The sequence below is a fragment of the Orcinus orca genome, chromosome 13, assembly GCF_937001465.1.
Source record: "Orcinus orca chromosome 13, mOrcOrc1.1, whole genome shotgun sequence".
In the NCBI taxonomy this organism is placed as follows: domain Eukaryota; kingdom Metazoa; phylum Chordata; class Mammalia; order Artiodactyla; family Delphinidae; genus Orcinus; species Orcinus orca.
The window spans coordinates 13976424-13994718 of record NC_064571.1 but is presented as its reverse complement, the minus strand read 5'-3'; the positions used below and the strand labels follow the sequence as shown (position 1 = coordinate 13994718).

The 18295-nt window shown below is 47.4% G+C and overlaps 1 non-coding gene across 1 annotated transcript; it reads left to right on the top strand.

Moving 5' to 3' along the window:
* The first annotated feature begins 6023 nt into the window (after positions 1-6023).
* On the top strand, positions 6024-6130 carry LOC117202007 (U6 spliceosomal RNA). The gene has a single exon (XR_004484162.1). It is a non-coding gene; the product is annotated as a U6 spliceosomal RNA (small nuclear RNA).
* The last annotated feature ends 12165 nt before the right edge of the window (positions 6131-18295 follow it).

The following is an 18295-nucleotide window of genomic DNA, read 5'->3' as shown; positions in this document are numbered from 1 at the left end:
TTTAGAAAAAATTGCTAAAGAAATTAATTCCTTTAAAATATACAGAGTTTGTTTTGGGATAACCTGCCTGCCTTCCTTTTTTGGGTCTTCTCCATGACCACCAAGTTCAGAAACTTGGCAACATTCACAGCATGACGCAAAGTGCCATGGGCTCCCAGTTACCCTGGAAGCTGTGTCCTGTGTGTGATCTGAGATGACACTTTGTGACATGTATTTCCCCGAGAGTTTACCTTGTAGGGATATCAGGACAGAAAATGTCAGCTGATACCCTTGGGAGATCCTCGATGAACAAGTGGCGAAAACGTTATCACCAAAAAGTTGTCAGCCCTTAGAGAAATGGTCTCCAGCTTCACCTTGCAATCAAATTTCACCTTATCAAACAGCTACACAATTTTTTAAAGGACAAAGACTGAAATGTCGCTCACAGCAAACATTTTGGAAGCAAGGTTTTCAAAAACAGAGAAAAAGGAGAAACACATTCTTAATGGTTATAGGCCAAAGCCACCACCGGCAGCTTCACTGCTGCAGGTGCCCTCTTTGCCAGGTGGCCTTTTTTTTTCTTGAATAATCATTAATATATGTTTATTTGGGTAATCTTCTGCCTATGTTTAATGAATGACAAGAAACGACACTCCTGGCATGCTGTTTTCAACCTACTGGAATATATCGCTAGTGTTCTTGATTTCTTTATTTTGAAGTTTTGAGGTAAGCATCTTGAGTGAACTGACATATTTCAGGACTTATCACATAAATCAAGAGACGGATTTACATGTTCATCGTGAAAATTCAAACATCACAGATATGGGTGACTTAGAAAGTGAAAGTTCCCCATAATTATGCTTTCTAGATATAATCAGTGGTTCTAGTCCTTCGTGCATTCTTCCAGATTTGTCTGTGCTTGTGTGTACACACACACACACACACACACACACACACACACACACTGCAGGATGCTACTACTCACTGTGCTAAGATTTGCCTCTTCCACTTGACTTGCCTTGGACATCTTTTCACATCAGCTCATAAAGATCTACCATGCGAGAGGACTTATTTTAATGATTCATCAGGGGACTTCCCTGGTGGTCCAGTGGTTGGGACTCTGCACTTCCACAGCAGGGGGCAAGGGTTCGATCCCTGGTCAGGGAACTAGGACCCCGCATGCCGCAAGCCTCGGTTATATAAATAAATAAATAAATAAATAAATAAATAAATAAAATGATTCATCAGACTCATATTTCTGGTCAGACTCAATAGAACACCATGATTCCGAGGATCTGCTAAGTTTGACTTTCTCCCCATCACCACAGGACAGAAAAGACGACTTTCACCAACTCTTGGGAAATGGCCGACTCTTCTCTGAGACCATCCCATGCTCACTGCCCACAACCCACAACCTGTCTCCCACCCCAGCTGTGGGGTCTGCTGTTGATCTCCATGCGCCTGACCAGGCTCACCCAGCTGGCCCAAAAGGTAAGCCCAGGCAGACCCAGTTTATCCACTGACCGCTATCCACACAGGAAAAGTTTGAGTTCCAGGGAAAAAAATTAATTTGCTCCAAAATATACAAAGAAAAACTGCATAATCAAAATGAATACATGTTTAATTAAATGTCTACAAAGTGGACCATTATGTCAGCTACACTAATTGGTAAATTTAGTATTTATAATAATTTTGTTACATTTGAAAAATGAATTGAAAGTAACATTTTCTCTGCAAGAGTGCGTGGAGATCGCCTAGAAATAACATGTGTTGTTTGTTCACATCCTATTATTTTAAAAAGCAAAATTATTAAAGCCAGTTAAAAATACTTGGCAATAAAAAAATATACACACACATATATGTGATTATGTTATATGTATATATACATACATCTATCATAGTGCAGGTTGTGTTTAACGTGTTTGATATGTTGTTGGAATAGAGTCTTTAAAAGTAAGCAGAGGGCCCAGGGGCCACCCAGTTTTTCAGGAGGCCCAGACCACCCCAAGGAGCCCTGCACTCAGCCAGCATCCCCTTCTGCAGGCATGAGATAGGAGTCGTGCTGAGTCCAGAGGAAGTTTTTCTTGAATCATCTCTAAAAATAGTCCCTATCATGTGGGGCAGGATATTAGTGGCCTGGGAACCAGGAGATTCTGAGGCAGAATTTAGAGAGCTGACGAAAATGGAATCCCACAGCCTAGAAGGTATCTTCAAGGTTCCATTGGCCCTCCAGAAAAAACGTAACGTTCTATCATTAGAGCCAATGTCTTTTTTGGCCTAGATCCCCACTGAACTTCAGTGCAAATAACTTCATGAGAAAATTGCTCTTTTTTATTTATTTTATTTTTATTTTTTTAAATTTTTATTGGAGTATAGTTGCTTTACAATGTTATGTGAGTTTCTACGGTACCGCAAAGTGAATCAGTTATATATATACATATATGTACTCTTTTTTAGATTTTCTTTCCCTTTAGGTCACCACAAATCATTGAGTAGGGTTCCCTGTGCTAAACAGTAGGTTCTCATTAGTTATCCATTTTATGCACAGTAGTTTATACAAGTCGATCCCAATCACCCAATTCATCCCACCCTCCCTTCCCCCCTTGGTAGCCATAAGTCTGTTCTCTACATCTGTGACTCTATTTCTGCTTTGCCAATAAGTTCATCTGTACCATTTTTCCAGATTCCACATATGTGATATTATACGATATTTGTTTTTCTCTTTCTGACTTACTTCACTCTGTATGACAATCTCTAGGTCCATCCACGTCTCTGCAAATGGCACTATTTTGTTTCTTTTTATGGCTGAGTAGAAAATTGCTCTTTTATTGTTTTTTCAAAACATTCCAATGTAACGTGTGAAATAAAGAGCACACATCTTAAGAGTATGGCCTAATGACTTATTACATAGATAGATGATGTTAGATAGATAGATAGACAGATGATAGATAGACAGATCTCCCCAGGTTAACACCGTCCAGATCGCCACAGACTACTTCTGTCTCCCCAGAAGTCTCCCTCTGTTCCCTCCCAGGTCAAATCCTCCCCTCCAAGATAAGCACCATTCTGCTTTCCGTCACCATGGATTAGTTTTGTCAGCTTTTGAATTTCATATCAATGGAATCATGCCGGATGTACTCTCTGGGCATCTCTTGCTCAACATAGCATCTGCAAGATTCCTCTCTCTGGCTGAGACTGAGCATAGGGATTTTGGGTGTTCGCAGTCATAGGTTTGCATGTGGCCACGCAAGCCTGTTCCAGCTTGTCCCTTCCTAGACCGTGCAGTTATCTCACCTTCCTCCCTCACAGCACACAGCTGTATAAATGCACAAATAAAAGTCCTTTTTTTTTTTTTTTTTTTTTTTTGTGGTACGTGGGCCTCTCACTGTTGTGACCTCTCTCCCATTGCGGAGCACAGGCTCCGGACGCGCAGGCTCAGCGGGCCCAGCCGCTCCGCGGCATGGGGGATCTTCCCGGACCGGGGCACAAACCCGCGTCCCCCGCATCGGCAGGCGGACTCTCAACCACTGCACCACCAGGGAAGCCCCCCAAAAGTCCATTTTTTACAACGTAAATGTATTTTTTTTTCCTGACTACAAAACTTATACATACTCATTTCTTTTTAACAGATCTTTATTGGAGTATAATTGCTTCACAATACTGTGTTAGTTCCTGTTGTACATACTTGTTTTTAAAAAAAGAAAGAAAGGAATTCTAGTTTTGAGAAGCTTGCATGGCTTGCCCAAACACAGCCAGTCCATGGGCTGGTCAGTGGCCTTTGACCTGTGTATCCTGGCTCCGAAAAACAAACTGGGTCAGTCACATTCTCTGTCTCAGGAATGTGACCTCTCGAACTCAGAGGGAAGTTGCATTTGCTGGAGACATTGGTCCCACTTGGACTGTGTGTAGTGCTCCTCAGACCTTCCTCCAGGACCAAGGGGGCTATTTCCCCAGCTGCCAGCCTTCTTGTTCCAACTCAGGACAGCTCTCAGAGGCCATCCCAGCTCCAGAGCACCTTGTGGCTTGGGCTGAGGCCCTTGCTGAGACCTCTTGGCTGCCCAGTTTCTCCTATTGCTTGCTTCTGCTTCTCCCCACCATGCCTCCACCTCCCCATCCCAGGGGCATTAAGCCCAGGGAACAGCACAATAAACTTCCTGCCCACTAATCTCCACCTCAGAGTCTGTTTCCTGGGGGACCACTCTGCCACCGGGTGAAAGAAAGGATGATGCAGAAGAATCAAGTTTGCCCCCCAGGTCTTTCCCTTCTGACCCTGCTGAGCCCTGTATCTTCTTCAGTGGGGTTGGGGTGGGGGGAAAAGAAGCCCGCCCACCTCTCATACATGCCCCCACCGCCATGCTCCTGCACATCTGTCCTCCTGGAGAATTGCTCACCTGACACTCAGGGTCTCCGAAGGAAAAAGACAAGTTTTGCAGACAGGCAAGGCCAGATCTAGGATTACCTATCTGAGCTTTAGTTTCTTCATTTGTAAAATAGGCCTTTGCCAAGGTCACTGCACCCCCTGTGTCTTTCCTATCACCCTCCATTTCCTTCCACGGTCCCTACTTCCACCGTCCCTTATTTGGTCTCCCCTCCCCAATCTGTTACCGAGTCCAAGCTCACTCTGCTCGCCACACGACAGGACAATAAATCAGATGAGGTGTTGAGACAAGGAATAGTGACTTTATTCAGAAATCCAGCAGACTGAGAAGATGGCGGACTAAGGTCCCCAAATAACCGTCTTATGGGGTCTAGATGCCAGATTCTTTTATAGAACTGGGGGAGGGGGAGGGGAGGAAGTAAAGTAAAACGGCCATCAGTCTTACAAAGCATCTCGCATGGCCTGCATGGGGGAGGGGATGTGTTAATTTCTTCTTTCCTGCAGCCATTCACACGTGGGCAGGGTCAGAATGCCTCCCTGTGAGCTGAACAAAGGCCCTTTAGTTTAACATTCAGGCAGAGGGGCAGGGTTCTCTGTGGCAGGCCATTATGTATGATTATAATAAGAAAAGCAACGAAAAGCAAATGTTAACCTATAAGAAACAGATCCAATATGGGGTCAGATTTGTCTCTTCCCTGTTAGGAATCCACCCTCTACACTTCACCCAACAGCACTCACCAGTGCTGTGGAGGTGGTACAGCAGGGCACGGGTTCATATGGGATGGACATTTTACTGGGGAAAATGGGATTGATGACTGCTTTCACAATTAGCCATTTCATGGCAGTTATGTGAGAGCATTGTTCCTGATCAGAGCTCTTTAGCAGAGTGGGCTTTCAGAAGCCCCCTTTAAAAAAATTTTTTTAATTTTATATTGGAGCATAGTTGATTAGAAATGTTGTGTTAGGGGACTTCCCTGACGGTCAGTCCAGTGGTTAAGACTCCATGCATCCACTGCAGGGGACGTGGTTTCAATCCCTGGTCAGGAAACTAAGATCCTGCATGCCACGTAGCCAAAAAAGATAAAGAAATGTGTTAGTTTCAGGTGTACAGCAAAGTGATTCAGTTATACATATATAGATATCTATTCTTTTTCAAACTCTTTTCCCATTTAGGTTATTACAGAGTATTGAGTAGAGTTCCCTGTGCTATACAGTAGGTCCTTGCTGGTTCCCTATTTTAAATGTAGCCGTGTGTACATGTCAATGCCAAACTCCCAATCTATCCCTCCCCGCCACACACACCCTTCCCCGCCCTGGTAATCATAAGTTTGTAACCAAGCTGGACCTTATGGGGCCTTCCAGTGACAGGCCTTCCCCCATATCCTCTGCTTTAGCTCCTCTCTGAAGAACATAGATAACAGTATTTGAGGCACATTTCCTGAGTTGTTTTACAGATGTGAAAACCCCTTCCCAAATGGAAGATGTTAACTACTTGTTGGCCATGAGCTCGGAGCCCCAGGCCTCCTGGAGCCTATAGGTTGATAATGTTAACCCCTGTGACACCACCCTGTTACCTCACCATCAGCCAATCAGAGAACTGTGCACGAGCTGATCACATACCCTGCAACCTGCCGCCCCAAACCTGGCTTTTAATAATGCTTTGCCAGTGCTCACTTCGGCAGCACATATACTAAAATCAGAACGATACAGAGAAGGTTAGCATGGCCCCTGCACAAGGATGACACGCAAATTCGTGAAGTGTTCCGTATTTTTTGAAAAAAAAAAGAATATCAATGCTTATACAATCAGAATAAAAGTAAATATCAAGTACAAAAAAAAAATAATAAATGCTTTGCCAAATCCCTTCAGGGAGCTCGGGGATTTTAGAGCATGAGCCACCCATCTCCTTGCATGGCCCTGCAATAAACCTTTCTCTGTTCCAGACTCCGATGTTTTGGCTTGTTTGGCCTCACTGTGTATCAGGCACGTGAATTTGTGCTAACAAGTTCATTCTCTAAGTTCGTGAGTCTGTTTCTGTTTTGTAAATAAGTTAATTTATATCATTTTTTTAGATTCCACGTATAAGCGATATCACACGATATTTGTCATTCTCTGTCTGACTTACTTCACTTAGTACGCTAATCTCCAGGTCCATCCATGTTGCTGCAAATGGCATTATTTCATTCTTTTTAATGGCTGAGTAATATTCCATTGTAAATATGTACGACGTGTTCTTTATCCATTCATCTGTCAATGGACATTTAGGTTGCTTCTATGTCTTGGCTATTGTAAACAGTGCTGCAACGAACATTGGATTGCACGTATCCTTTCGAACCATGGTTTTCTCCTGATATATGACCAGGAATGGGATTGCTGGATCATATGATAGCTCTATTTTTAGTTTTTGGTTTTTTAAAATATTTATTTACTTATTATTTATTTTGGCTGAGCTGGGTCTTAGTTGTGGCGTGCAGGATCTTTATTGCGGCATGCGGACTTCTGAGCTGCACATGTGGACTATTAGTTGTGGCATGCACGTGCGATCTAGTTCCCCGACCAGGGATCGAACCTGGGTCCCGTGAATTGGGAGTGTGAAGTATTACCCACCAACAGGGAAGTCCCTCTGTTTTTAGATTTTAACGAACCTCCATACTGTTCTCCATAGTGGCTGCACCAATTTACATTCCCACCAACAGTGCAAGAGGGTTCCCTTTTCTCCACATCCTCTCCAGCATTTATTGTTTGTAGATTTTTTGATGATGGCCTTTCTGACCAGTGTGAGGTGATACCTCATTGTAGTTTTAATTTGTATTTCTCTAGTAATTAGTGACGTTGAGAATCCTTTCATGTGCCTCTTGGCCATCTGTATGTCTTCTTTGGAGAAATGTCTGTTTAGGTCTTCTGCCCATTTTTTGATTGGGTTGTTTGGGGTTTTTTTGATATTGAGCCACATGAGCTGTTTGTAAATTTTGGAGACTAATCTCTTGTCAGTCACATCGTTTGCAAATATTTTCTCCCATTCTGTGGGTTGTCTTTTCATTTTGTTGCTGGTTTCCCTTGCTGTGCAAAAGCTTTTGAGTTTAATTAGGTCCCATTTGTTTATTTTTGTTTTTATTTCCATTACGCTAGGAGACAGCTCAAAAAAGATATTGCTGCAATTTATGTCAAAGTGTGCTCTGCCTATGATTTCCTCTAAGAGTTTTATAGTATCTGGTCTTACATTTAGGTCTTTAATCCATTTTGACTTTATTTTTATGTATGATGTTAAAAATGTTCTAATTTCATTTTTTTACATGTAGCTGTCCAGTTTTCCCAGCACCATTTATTGAAGAGACTGTCTTTCCTCCATTGTGTAGTCTTGCCTCCTTTGTCGTAGATTAATTGACCACAGGTGCATGGGTTTATTTCTGTGAAGACCCATTTTAATTAAATAGTGTCTCCCCAACCTGCCCAATAAAGTCTAGATTGTGAGCCCAATCCAGGGTCATGTGATCTGTGGGAACCTCATCTCCCATTACCTGGTACCACGTGCCTGTCGACTAAAAACATATATGCACAACCTAAAAGTTGAGAGTTCTGTTTTATTTGGTGGGAAGTTTTAGGACTTCAAGCCTGGGAGGCAGTATCTCAAGTAACCCTGAGAGAACTGCTCCCAGGAGACTAGGCGGGGAGCTAGGATATATAGCAGTTTTGCAACAAAGGGCAGGTAGTAGGAAGAAAAGATTACTGTTAAGAAAACTAAATATCTCGGTTAAGGAATTTCGTGCTTTTCTATGTATGGAAAGATGCAAGAATCTGGGCTCACCTAAATCATTCTTTTGATTTGCACCTCAGCTATCTGTGGCCAGTATCCTGTGTTTTCGCATCCTGAGTTTCCTCAGGGCTCACAGTGGGGAGTGGCTGCAGTCTGATGGCTGCTACATGGCAGGTACTCTCTTCTTTCCTGAGTTCCCTCAGGGCTCACCAGCTCACCAGTGGTGGCTGCAATGGCTGATGACTGTGACATCCTTTGTTTACTGAAATGGCAGGCCATATTCCATTATTCACTCCCATGCCCCGAGATTCCCTAAACATTCCCACCTCTTCACCTTTGCTCCTACTGACTGTACCTGCTGAGGCCCAGCTCCTATACCAGCTCTTCTACAAACCCTTCCTGGAACCCCCAGGCCACTGTCGCAGCATTTTGTTTGTACATTAATGATAGCATTTGCCATTAGCTGCCTTGTACTAAGGCTTAACTAGGTTAACTAGCTACAATGCTTCTTTCTTTAAAAAAAAAAAAAAAAAAGTGAGTGGCATGTCCTCATGGCTTGGTAATTTGTAAAATGCCTCCCGTTTTGCCAAACTTGGCACCAAAATTTATCATTCCTACAGATGAGTCAGTAGAAGGGAGAGTTCATTTATTAGCTTAGGTTTGGGAAAAATGCACAAAAAGGATAAGTGTCACCTGGCTGCCCCCCTCCCGGGATGAGCAGGCCTCAATGGAGACCTCACACAGGCCCCTCCCAGGAAAACCCCCAACATCTTCCCCGTTTTCCTGGGTGGGAGAGACCGTCTCTCCGCATGGCGCTAGGGGCCATTTGCAGGCCTAGGGCGGGTTTTCCCCACGATTCCCACCCCCCAGAGAGGGGCTGGGAGTCAAGGACTCCCACACAATGTCTCCATTGACACTTGTGTCCAAGTCCGGTCTGGGTGCCATGGAAACCTCTCTTGGGAGCAGAGAGGGAAAGCAACAGCCCAGGCCTCCCACACTAAGCCCATTGTCCCCTGAGCCGGCCGCCCTCACAAGGCTCTTATCACTGTCCGCCTGCCAGGCCTCAGCTCCAGGCTCCCCACCCCACCAGAGGCACCCGCTTTCCCCCTGCTGGCCCTGCCTAGCTGCAGGAATCTGTTTGCCTGGCAAACAGAGGCCCGAGACATCTGAGCCCCGTGCCCATCCCCCTCTCCATCCCCAATTACCATTTTACAGAGAGGAAGCTGAGGCTGGAGAGAGGCCGGGCCCTGCCCATGCTCGTTTCACTGCGTGGGCCTCTTAGCCCTGCTGGGAGCCAGGGGTTCAACAGATCCCGGAAGCAGCAAAACCCCCAGGGGCTGGAAGGCCCCAAGCCAACCCAATCTAAAGTGAGGGTGTCAAAACCAGAAGGCGGGGCTTGTGATGACAGCACCGCCTCTCACCAGCTGTCACCCAGATGTCCCCAGGGCACTCCCTTCACAACAATATAACCAACAAGGACACCGCCCCCCAGGCTGGGGGAGGGGTGGGATGACCAGATGGGCAGTAAGAGGAACCTGGGCTTCGGACCAGCGCTGGGGGGGCTTCAGTCCCAGCTGGGTGACCTGGGAGAAGTTAGGTAACCTCCCCGAGCCTCAGCTTTACCATCTGTAAAATGGGAGCAGTAAACACTTTCGACACACCTTCCTGGGATGTGGTTAAGGACTGGACAGTTCAGTAAACGACGCCTTTAGCAGGGCACGGAGAGAGCACTGGATGAACGGATCAGGTGCTCCTATTACCCATTTGACGACCTCTCCCCACAGCTCTGGGCACCAAGTCAGGCTCTTGGGGATAAAGGAGCCACAGGGAGCAAAGGGAGAGCCCTCAAGTGACCCCCAGAGAGGCCCGACCCCGCCTGAGGGAGAACGAGGCAGCAAATGCTTGAGTTGCAAGGGGCCCCCCTAACATTCCTGCTGGGGTTTTACACGGGGTGGCCAGTTAGTTCCTGGAATGTCCAAGAAAAACAAACTGGTTATTCTGAGTGGAATTGCAGCCTGGCTAAGGCAGGTGGGTCTGCTTTAAATTTAACACAGTGTTTCTGAGATTCTTTTCATCTCCTGGCCACCGCTGGTCTGTGGAGACATTACCTCACTTCACCTTCCGGCTCTGAGGCAGGGCAGCTGACAGGGAGTGGGCCTGGGGGTGGGATGAGGGGGGGGGCTGAGAGAGCCCCACCCCGGGCTCCTGGGGGCCGGAGTGAGCAGGCCGCCTTCCTCCAACAACTCGGTCTACCTCTGGGGCTGGGGGGTCTGGAATTGGGGGATGCGGGATGTTCCCACACGCAGTCAACCCCATCCTTGGTATTTAGCTGAGGAATCACGGCATTTGCAAATACGCTGCTTTCCCAGGAGCACTTGAAAAAGAACTCGGCGGCAGTTTCCCAAGTCCAAGGTTGGTCCCTTTCAAACATTTAGGAGCTGGGTGGCCGTGCCTGCTGGCTCCTCCCAGCATTCCAGTTGCTTTAGCTGGCAAACTGACAGGAGAGGCCAGCGTCCCCACGGGGTGCCTTGGGCAAAGGCGGAGTTCCCTTCTGGTTTTGGAAATTGCTTTTGGCCCTGCTTGCCAGCTTGCGGAGTCCTTGAAAATTCCAGAGTGTTGGAGGCAGACCCGAGTGTGTGAGTCCCAGACACCTAGACAAAGATTGCCTGATCTGACTCAGACCTTGAATGGCCTCATCTTTAAAATGGGGATAAGGGAGGACTTCCCTGGCGGTCCAGTGGTTAGGACTCTGCGCTTTCACTGCCGGGGCCCGGGTTCAGTCCCTGGTCTGGGAACTAAGATCCCGCAAGCCGCGTGGCCAAAAAAGTAGTAATAATAAAAATAAAATAAAATAGAATGGAGATAAGGGGACCTACCTCCCATCAGGGCTGTTACATGGATTAAATGAAGTCGTGTGCTCAAGGTTCCTTTGTTTCAGATGAAGCGGACCTCAAGTTCTTTGGTTGTAACACACAGAAACTTCCTCAAGCTGTTCTTTGTAAAAGGGGAATTTTTTCTATGGAATTAAGGGACTTTCATGAAAACAGGCCACCAGTCCTCTCAGAAAACTGAAACCAGGACCCTGAAAAGGGATTAGCAGTGTCCCTCATCCCGTCCTGTCTCCACGTGCTCTTGGGTGCCTGCTTCTTGGGGCCTCAGCTCATCTCCTCTCCCTGCAGACCAGCTTCCAAAGAGAAAGACCCCTTCACTCACCAAGTAAAGCCTTGGCTTTCCATCATTTCCTCAAGCTGGGTCCATAGTTTGTGCTCCGTGAAAGATAGGCCAGTTTCTACTGTGTTGCTTTGTTGTGTATGTCAGTATTAACTTGCTGAATATTCCGTTCGTCCCTCCAGATCTGCACCCCTTTCTCCTCCACCTTGCTCTGTCCCCAGGCGCCGACCTGTGTGAACTGTTCCTGGAGCTCCCTCCCCTTCTGGGTTCTGGCTGACTTCAGCCCATAATAGACACCAGCAGGAAATAGGAGGGCAGGAGGAAAGAGCCTGCAGGGCGTTGATTGTTCTAGCGCCTTGCCAGTGGGGTTGGGCTGGCAGCTGTGTGTCTGGTTCCTACACTGAAGGCCACAGCAGCTTTCCAGCGACCCCATCCTTCAGCTACAGGCCTCTCTGGGTTCTCGTAACCACTTCCTCTCCCGGTCCCTTCAAACTGGCCGTGCTGATGGCTCTCCACGTTACTATCCTGGAGGTGCTCTACCATCTTGGTTGGTTTCCTTTCATCTTGTCCACATCTCTGTAAAAGTCTCTACACATCGTGCATTTATTATGTTCTCTCTGGGAACGAGGCTGTAAATTTGTTGCCATCTCTCTCCTGCTGGGACTCTGGTGATTCAATGAGATCAAGGGAGAAGTTTGTCTCCCTGCTCCACTTCCCACTCTGGCTCCCGCAGGAAGTGGATAAAGAGCTAGAAGGCCTTTGAGATAAAAATTATAAATAAGATACCCAGAACCAAGAAGATAGCCGGGATTCTTTTGGCAGGAAAAAATAATACATGTGCACTGGTGGGGGGGAGTTACTTCTTTTGAAAGAAACTCTCCATTTTCCTGGGAGAGTGTGACCCACATAAAAGAGTTGGAAATAGGAATATGCCACCAATTCAGTTAGGGCCCTCTCTCTTTCCTAGGACACAGCTGTCTATAAACGAGCATAATACAGGTTTTGAACAGAGGGTATTTTTAAATTGTCAACTTCTCTGTATTTTTCACTCCCAAGTTCATTGGCTTGGTCACCAGAATCTCTGTCTTTTCCTTTCCTTTTTCAGTTTGGCCCATGCACATCTCACTTTGGGCTTTGACTATGACCGTAGCCTAGGTCAGACCTTCCTGTCTCCAGTCCCTCTTGCCCAGTCTGTTCCACAGCTCACTGTCAGCTTTGTCTTGGCTTCACACAGGCCTGTGCATGTCGAGTCCCACATCAGAAGCATTCCACGGCTTCCTGGTGAAACATCTGAAAGCTTCAGCCCGACGACATTCAAGACCTCTGCCGTTGGTCCCCAACTCAACTTTCTGGCCTAACTCCCTTTCTGGGAACTTCCCTCTCCTGATGAATCAGGTTCCACACTGACCTGCCAATCCTCCTTCCCCACCCGCTCCATCTTTTCATCAATGTGCAGTCCAGGGACTTCCCTGCTGGTCCGGTGGTAAAGAATCCGCCTTACAGTGCAGGGGACGCCAATTTGATCCCTGGTCAGGGAACTAAGATCCCACATGCCGCGGGGCAACTAAGCCCGTGCGTGCCACCAACTACAGAGCCCACGCACTCTGGAGACTGCGTGCCACAACTAGAGAGAATTAAAAAAAAAACCTGCACGCCACAACTAGAGAGACGCCCTGCACGCCACAACTAGAGAGACGCCCGTGCTCCACAAAGAAGGGCCCGTGCACCGCAACTAAAGACCCGATGCAGCCAAAGGTAATAATAAAATAATAATAATAAACGTGCGGTCCAAATCCCACTTCCAGGTAAGGCCTGCCCTGCCCTCTCAGCCACAGGTCGCTGCTCACGTTAAACTCCTACGTTCCGAAGAGGACTGCTGAGAGTCCAGGAGGAAGGGTTGGGGGAAGGATAGCTGAGTTCAGGCCAGTTAAAGAGTCTGTGCTTGCCCCCTTGGATATCACTCGTGGTCACTCAGGGGACCTTGTGCGTGCCTCCCCTTGAGCTAACTCCATCCCAGAGGAGCTGAGGGGATGACCCTTTGGTGTCATCTCCTCTTCAGGCCTCTCCATGCTCTGATTTCACTCTCTGGTCTCATCACGTGGTGGTGCTAGTTGCCTCTCTCTTCACAGACAGTCCTGGGACCCCTGGTTGTCTCATTTAAATGCTTGGGTCAAAGGTTACATCAGAGTCTTGTGGATTCCTGGACACTGGGCTGCTCTTAGCTCACTGGGAATCTTAAGCAAGTACCAGGAAGGGCTTCCCCGGCAGGTGCATTCACGGTACATTCTACTTATCTTCAGATGGGGTGTCCCAACCTGGCCTGTCAATGCCAGGACACCCCACGTCTTCTTAGAGAACCCAAGTCTTCTGTTGCATTTGAGGTTAAGCCTCGGTTCGTTTCAACCATCTTTGGTTACACACACACAGAGCTTCGAGTATCCATAATACTTTTGATCATTCATTCCAGACTTTGTAATTGCCTTGACTATATAAAAAAAGGCCTTTACAACACTGTAACAATGAATATCATGCAATTACTTTTTCGGCAATTGATTATGCATGACTTAAGAAACCATAGATTTGTAAGTTTCGTTTATCCCTGAGAGAATGCCAGAACAATTAGCTACACATTAGATTGTCATCACTTAGAACAGGGTCTGCAGCCTGTTCCGAACCGGGCTGCACGGCAGGAGGTGAGTGGCGGGAGAGCGAGCGAAGCTTCATCTGCCGCTCCCCGTGGCTCCCCGTCGCTCGCATTACTGCCTGAACCAACTTCCACCACCCCATCCGTGGAAATATTCTCTTCCACGCAACCAGTCCCTGGTGCCAGAAAAGCTGGGGATGGCTGACTTAGAATGTAGATTGGAAACAAAAAGAATTTAAATACCACCACTACTCACCTATTAGAATGGCCAAAATACAGAACAAGACAATGCCAAATGCTGGAGCAGCAGAAGTTCTCATTCATCGCTGGGGGGAATGCAAATGTACAACACTTTGGAAGACAAGTTGACAGTTTCTGGATTTTCGTTACAGGGAATTGCTCCATGTGTAGCTGTATATTCGGCGTGTCCATGAGAGCAGGGAAATTCAGGAGCCGCCTATGTCCTTATCCTGGTGACATTGTGCGTTAGCTTTTTTTAAGAGCATTATGCTCATTCATTAGTGGTCTCGTGTCATCACCAGGCATTACCAATCCTAGATCTGTGATCTTCAAAATAACATATTCAGGATAAAGATAAAAATTAAGCAGGACTAAATAATTTATATCATCCAAAAAGAAGAATTTAAATTGGAATTTTTAAAAAAAAATTTTTTTTTTTGCGGTACGCGGGCCTCTCACTGTTGTGGCCTCTCCCGTTGCAGAGCACAGGCTCCGGACGCGCAGGCTCAGCGGCCATGGCTCACGGGCCTAGCTGCTCCGCGGCACGCGGGATCCTCCCGGACCGGGGCACGAACCCGTGTCCCCTGCATTGGCAGGTGGACTCTCAACCACTGCGCCACCAGGGAAGCCCCAAAATTGGAATATTTTTTAAGTTTAAAAAAAACGGTAGAGAAAATACTGGTCCTTGGAGCCAGTGTGAGCTTTTTTTCTTTTTTTTTTTGGCCATGCACCATGTGGGATCTTTGTTCCCCAACCGGGGTTTGAACCTGCACCCCCTGCATTGGAAGCACGGCATCTTAACTACTGGACCACCAGGGAAGTCCCATAAGCCAGTGTAAATTTACTAGGAATAAGTCGTGCCAAACTAATTTCATATTCTTTCTTTGTAGAGTCACTAGGCTGATAGGTGAGAGAACTCCTAAAGAGATGAGTCAAAGAAGGCTAGGTGAACTGCATTGGTTTCCACGGGCAAATAATGAAGCCCCTCATAGCAGCTGGGATAGTCATTAGCGCTGTGCACAAAGATTCTATGTCTCCTCCTCTCACTCACATAGTGGAGCCGAATCCGGCCTCTGTATCCCGACACCGAATTAAATCTTGGAGACAGAGTTTTGGGTGAAGTAGAAAAGAATAGTTTTATTGCTTTGCCAGGCAAAGGGGGCCACAGAGGGCTAGGGCCCCATTCTTTTGATTGGTTGGTGGTGAGGTAAGTGGGAGTCAGCATCATCAACCTTCTGGTTCCAACTGGTCTGGTGTCTAGTGCTTGTGGGCAGCGTAATATCATTAACCTTTAACTTCTCCCACCTGGTGAGGTTCAGTATCTGCAAAACAGCTCAAAGATATTGTTGTCTGTATCCCTTGATGGGGAACCAGGACGTTGCCCCAAGGCTGCACTATTGTTCCTCCCCTGTCTCTGCATCCCCTCCCTTCCCTAATTAGCAACTATTTGAACCTGCTCAAGAAACTCAGGGAGGGTATGGAGGCTGAATGAAGCCTATTTCCTGTAATCAAGAAATGGTGAGGGGGGCGGGCTTCCCTGGTGGCACAGTGGTTGAGAGTCCGCCTGCCAATGCAGGGGACATGGGTTCGTGCACCGGTCCAGGAGGATCCCACATGCTGCGGAGCAGCTAGGCCCGTGAGCCATGGCCACTGAGCCTGCGCGTCCAGAGCCTGTGCTCCACAACAGGAGAAGCCACAACAGTGAGAGGCCTGCGTACCACAAAAACAAAAAAGAAAGAAAAAGAAAATATTTAAATACCTATTACCATACAATGTAAGTTAAAACTATACTTTTTTGGTATAGTTTCATCATAAAATTCAGTTTCTGCCTATTCACTTCTTAATAAAAAGGACAAAGAGTTTTCCTGAAATAGTGAAAGTTTGCTATCATAGTTCTAAGAGTCATTGACTTACAAAACCTTGAGACCAGGGACTTCCCTGGTGGTCCAGTGGTTAAGAACCCGCCTTCCAACGCAGGGGACGCAGGTTCAATCCCTGGTAGGGGAACTAAGATCCCACATGCCGCGGGGCAGCTATGCCCATGTGCTGCAACTACTGAGCCCGCTCGGGCCACAGGTTGAGAGCCCACGCTCCGCAACAAAAGCTCCCGTGTGCTGCAACTAAGACCCGACCAGGCAAATTAATTAATTAAAATTAAAAAACAAAAAAACCTTGAGACCAGAATATGTCTGTTCCAGTAACATTTACCAGGATGTTTGTTGTAGAAAACTGAGTTTGTTCACATATAGTTGCAAATTCTATTTGAATAGGCCTTTGATCTTATCCACTGGTCCAGGTGACAGTGAACTTCCCTTGACCTCATTGATCTCATTCTCATTTACTCAACTTACATAGGAAGACTGTTCAGATTTTCTTAAAATTAGGAAAACAGTGAAAGGCATGGTCCTCTTTGTAAAATGTAAGACTGATGACAATAGATGAAATTTAAAATACAATGCAGAATTGAAATTGGTCACAGTGTTACTGAACCAAACTTGGGTCCACTCGCCCTCATGTAGTAAAGTCAATCTACTGACACCAGGTTGTGGTGAAGGAAAGTGTAGCGTTTATTGTAAGGTGTCAAGCAAGGAGAATGGGTGGCTCATGCTCAAAAACCCTAAACTCCCTGAAGGGTTTCAGCAAAGCATTTGTAAAGGCCAGGTGAGGGAGGGGCCTCCCAGGGTCTGTGATCAGCTCGTGCACAACTCTCTGATTGGTTGATGGTGAGGTAACAGGGTGGTGTCACAGGGGTTAACATTATCAAACCTTAGGCACCAGTAGGTCCGGGCCTACGTGCTCATGGTCATCAATTAGTTAATTTCTTCCATTTGATTGGGGTTTTAGTATCTGTAAAGCAACTCTGAAAATGTGCATCAGATACTATTATCTAGGAACTTCAGAGAGGAGCTACAGTAGAGGATATGGGGGAGGGGTCTGTCCCAGGAAGGCCCAATAGGGTCCTGCTTGGTCACGACAACAGACTCTGCCACGTCAGCCGGAAGTGGCCCTCTGGCCACTTCCCAGGGGTTCCCTGGTCTTCCCAGTGGCAGCAGAACATCTGCCTCAGCTCTGCACCCTGGCAGGACCATGCACAGCAGGAAGGGAAGGACGAGGACAGCCCTCCTCCGTCTATGGAAAACATGGATCTTCCCAGAAGCCACTTACTTGTCATTGTTGGCCAGGGTCAAGAGCAAAGGGAGTGGGGTTACTCTTGGCTTAGACTAATCAGAGGCTGGGTGTACTGCAGCCTGGTTGAAAGTGGGGCTGTCTTAGTAAGGGAAGCAGGGGCCGAGGGTACACAGCCCTGGCCCCCTTCTGGGGGTCCACAGTAGAAGACACAAAACGCGCAGAAAATGGCTGTGAAAAGATTCCATTTTTACGATGCAATAAACATCAGACAACTTTGCTGGGGAGTCAGGAGCCTCGTAGAGAGTGAGCCACCCGGGATTCTTGTCATGAGACGGGCTTGTCCACAGGCGGGCTTCGAACAGAGACCTTCTCAAAGCGCTTCTGAGGGCGCCAAGCACTTAGCAGGGAGGTCGCTCCCCCAGAGCACAGAGGCCTCACCTTCTCCCTGTGACTCCACCCCCAGGGACTCAACTGCCTTCTTGGCTGGACTCGTGGGACCTCCAGGAAGATGCTGAGGAAGTGGAAAGGCCAGTGCCCTCTGGGTGGGTCTCCTGGGAAGGCCTGTGAGGGGCCTGGGAAATGATCACAGTCTTTATCCAGCCTTGGGAAACTCACTGGAGGCCAGGTCCTGGTTGAGAGCTGGGTCCTGGGCCCCCCTTGGGCCCTAAGAAGAGCTGGGCTCGGCTTCCTTCTCTCCCAGCAGTAACTACGTGAGACAGTGGCCACGGTGAGGAGACAGAACCCAGAGTGAACCAGCTGCAGGAAGTCCTGGCTTTGTTCTCGAGGCTGTGAGGCCCAGAGAGCAGGCACTGGTGCTAGCTCTTTGCTGTCTGGTGTGGCTCCAGCAATCCCTCCTGATATGGTCTCCTCTCCTCAGCCCCGTGCCCCCCGCTTCGACTGCAGGCAAACAGGGGGATGCACTGGCCTAAACACGCCCACCCCACCCTGCGCCGGCTCACCTGCCTTCCCCAGCCAATGAGATGGGGCACGGCCTCTGGTC